General features: G+C 41.2%; 1 long non-coding RNA gene across 1 annotated transcript; it reads left to right on the forward strand.

Annotated features, from left to right (window-relative positions):
* The first annotated feature begins 1,602 nt into the window (after positions 1–1,602).
* Positions 1,603–3,699, forward strand: LOC130591947 (uncharacterized). The gene is made up of 3 exons (XR_008969932.1): positions 1,603–2,072; positions 2,517–2,573; positions 3,472–3,699. It is a non-coding gene; the product is annotated as an uncharacterized LOC130591947 (long non-coding RNA).
* Positions 3,700–4,124: the final 425 nt, after the last annotated feature.

Here is a 4,124-nt window from a genome sequence, read left to right on the forward strand (position 1 = left end):
GACCTCAAGGAAAGATTCAACCTTTAGACATTCCGACATGGAAATGGGACTCATATCCATGGATTTCGTTGTAGCCTTACCTAGGAGTCGGGGAGGCAATAATACCATATGGGTGATAGTGGATAGACTAACCAAAACGCAAGGTTCATACCTATGAAAGATACGTGGAGTATGGAAGCCTTAGCCAAGGCTATGTGAAAAATGTCATTCGATTGCATGGAGTACCCACGAGTATAGTATCAGATAGAGATTCGCGATTCCTTTCGAATTTCTGGAAAAAGGTTCAGGAAGCTTTGGTAGTGAGCTATTGATGAGTACAGCTTTTCACCCAGCTACAGAGGTCAAACCGAAAGAACTATTCAGACCTTAGAGGACATGTTGAGAGCTGTGCCTTAGAATACCAAGGATCATGGGAAGACCATTTGGACCTCATAGAATTCTCATACAACAACAGCTACCATGCTAGTATTAAGATGGCACCATTTGAAGCACTATATGGGAGAAAGTGTCGTAGCCCTTTTGTTGGAACGACATTAGTGAGACTGTGGTGTTAGGACCTGAGATGATTCAGGAGACATGGATCAGGTCGATTCATTCAAGAAAAGATTAAGGCTGCACAGGACAGGCAGAAATCCTATGCGGATCAGAAGCGAAGGGATGAGAATTACGAAGTCGGGGAAAAAGTATTGCTTAAGGTGTCTCCAATGAAAGGAGTGATGCGATTCGGGAAAAAGGGGAAGCTAAGCCCTAAATTCATAGGACCATATGAGATTCTGGCGAGAGTAGGCAAAGTCGCTTATCGCCTAGATTTGCCCAATAACTTAGAAAGGGTCCATAATGTGTTTCACGTATCCCAACTCCGGAGATACGTACCGGATGAGTCACATGTACTTGAACCGGAAAATGTCGAAATAGACGAAACCTTATCCTATGAGGAGAAACCTGTCCAATCTAGACCGCAAAGTGCGTAGTACGAGGAATAAGGACATCAGAATTGTCAAAGTGTTGTGGAGAAATCAAAATACTGAAGAAGCAACCTGGGAAGCCGAAGATGCAATGCGTCTGAAGTACCCTGAGCTTTTTCAAGAGGTACGTGAGTTACGGGGACGTAACTTTTCTTTTAAGGGGGGAAGAATGCGATAGAATTTCGCGCTTTCACCCTAAAGTATGTTAATTATGATAGTTTTATTGTAGTATTGCTGATCTGTTGTGCGAACGTTAGAAAACGCTTATGAAATTTTGGGACTTAGAAGTGCAAAAGATCGTCGTTAAGACTGGCTACCTCCAAGTTTCGGGACGAAACTTCTTTTAAGGGGGAAAGCCTGTAATACTCCGTATTTTTGATAATTTATTCGTATTAATTAAGAAATACCAAGAAAATAATAAAAAGGTATTTTATTATTATTTACAGAATAATAAGAATATAATAATATTAATACGAGTCGGTTGTGTTAATTTCGGATTTATAAAGGCTAAACCGAGTTCACCCGATCTAGAGTTACCACTTTTAGAAGGCTATAAAAAGGAAAAGAAGAGGAGAAAATTTTGAGAAACCCGTCCGTCATTCTTCTTCTCCCTCAAACCCTTCTCCTCTCTGCTGGTCTTCTCTCTCGCGGGTCTCCTCTCTCTCTCTTGCTGACCTCTTTCGTTCTCCATCTCTCCTTTACCAAGAGGCTCGTCGAGAGTCGTGAGGGTGCTGGGCAAACCTTCGGCGAGGCTCGAGAGGGTCATTGCGCGAAGCTCGGGTGCCAGCGAGTGCGCGAGGTCGAGCGAGCGATTTTGTGAGATTGTGCGAAGGGAGTGTGAAGGGCGGACGCTGCGAGGTTCGAGTGCTGAGCGAGACGAGCAAAGGAGCGAGCAGGAGGGCGTTGTGCGACGAAGCTCGAAGTGCGAGTCGAGTGGTTCGAGTGTGTGAGCGAGGGACGACGAAGGCTTGTGCGAGGCTGCTGCTGTGCGAGCTGTGCGACGAAGCTCGAAGCGTGCGTTGCTGCTGCTGTGCGAGTGGTGCGACGAAGTTGTTGCACCGTGGCCGGAAATCGGTCGCCGGAACTTGATTTCCGGCGAGCTTAACGGTATAAAACATTTTTGTATATATTGAATATTATTATAAGTTTAATTATAAATTATGTTTTCATAATTATGTTAAATTATAATTAGTTAATTAATAATTCAAGATTAATGAGTTTATTTTATTATTCTGACTAAAGTTGCGGATCTAACTTTTGGACATAATACTGGATCGGACCTAAGACTTTTGGGACATAAGATTTGGACATAAAACATGGTTGGACTCATTTAATTGGTTTAGTAAAGATAGTGGACTAATATGAGTATGTTCACTAGCTTTGACTCCTTAAAAGACGTTAAACACTCTATAAGAGAAAAGTAACGAAAATTCATAAACAAGGGGTTTAGTTATCGCTTACTTCGAATTATTAAACCGTATAGTCTTAATTACGTAGTAGTTATTAACGTTACCAACGACGTAGCACTAAAGCTTTTATTTAACGATTTAGGTCCCAATTTCATAAGCGGAACGTTCGATTAAGACAGCGAAAATTCTCCGTTACAAGGTACGTACGCGTACCAAGTTTAATCCCAAGTATTAGTATCATGATTAGGTTGCAATCTATGTTATTGGAACCTAGAAGCATGATAGGGAATGTTTGATTGATTGAGATTGTCTGGTTAGACATTTGTAATTGAAATTGATATGTTGCATGGGAATGCGTAATTCTATCGTAGTATTTCAAAGAGCATTTTTAATCTATCCATAGTGTAACAAGGTTGTTACAAGAGATATGATTTGAGCATAAGAGGACAGGTAAATGATTCCTATGTATCCATAGTGTAACAAGGTTGTTACAAGAGATACGATTTGAGCATTTTAATGAAGAGAACAGGTAATTGATTCTATGTATCCATAGTGTAACAAGAGTGTTACAAGAGATACGATATGTGGTTATGAAATGAATAATGGTTAATATTAAAATGAATTATGGCAATATCTTGTAGCTGGACTCCCTACAAGTGATGAACAATGGGGGGAGTGTGGGACTTGTCCTACGCTCCTACGCAGGCCTACTGTGACGACAGTAGTGTCCTTATATTTTTGACACTCAAGTAGGCGGAAGGTTCCGTTCGATCTTGGGGGTATGCATACTAAGGTGATGGGTGTGAGACGGCTCGAAACCGTATTTGCATTTCATCTAACAGACCTAGTGTCTGTTAAGGATTCAGTAGCCCGTATGATTCTAGTAAGATGACGGTGCCCGTTCGATGCCAATTAAAGATTAAAGATTAAAGGTTAAAGGATGTAACATAGTGTAGCATCATGCTTAAGATTGTTCATGTGTGCATCATTTATGTTTACATGTATTCAATGGTTCATTACGTACTCAGCATAGCTGATTGTGTGTTATTATGTGTTTGATGAACTGCGATGAACCATTGTGCTACAATGGGGAGCAGACTAGGTGTGCTGGTGCTGCTGCATAAACTCGAGCATACGGGGACTAGGCTTGGGTATTTAAATTTAAAGCATTTTGAAATAAGTATTATTGGTTTTTCTAAGACTTATATATGGTTTGTGGTTTGAATGAAAGGGGTCATTGATGATTCCCGAGTTGTATTTATATTTTAATTCCGCTGCATTTTAGTTTTCAAGTTAATGTTTTAAGTTATCGTTAACCCTTATTATGCCTTGCGTTCCATCGCGGCGGTAACACGCCCGAGGTCGACGCGACGCAGCAGGGATGGGCGCGAGTGGATTTCGGGGGTGTTACAGTTGTGACCAAACTCATGACAACTGGTGCATCAAATAGTTGTGGACCTTTTGCCCTTTTCTTCCTCACCAATTTCCCTTCTCCCGTTTCTTGGCGGCCTACCTACACCCCTTCTAAATGTTAGTGGCAAATTCTCTAGCTGGTCAATCTCTGGCCAATTATCTTAATCTGGAATTGACTTAATGGTTTGACCATAAGTCTGTCTGTAGACTCCCCCATAGTACAGGTGTTAGTGTATATGTACGGATCTTCTTGAGCATATAATAATGCTCTTATTGCATGCTCACAAGGCAAGCCTGGTATTTGCCACAAACCACAAATGCAAGTTCTCTTGTTCAA

Source organism: Beta vulgaris, chromosome 6 (genome assembly GCF_026745355.1).
Source record: "Beta vulgaris subsp. vulgaris cultivar EL10 chromosome 6, EL10.2, whole genome shotgun sequence".
In the NCBI taxonomy this organism is placed as follows: domain Eukaryota; kingdom Viridiplantae; phylum Streptophyta; class Magnoliopsida; order Caryophyllales; family Amaranthaceae; genus Beta; species Beta vulgaris.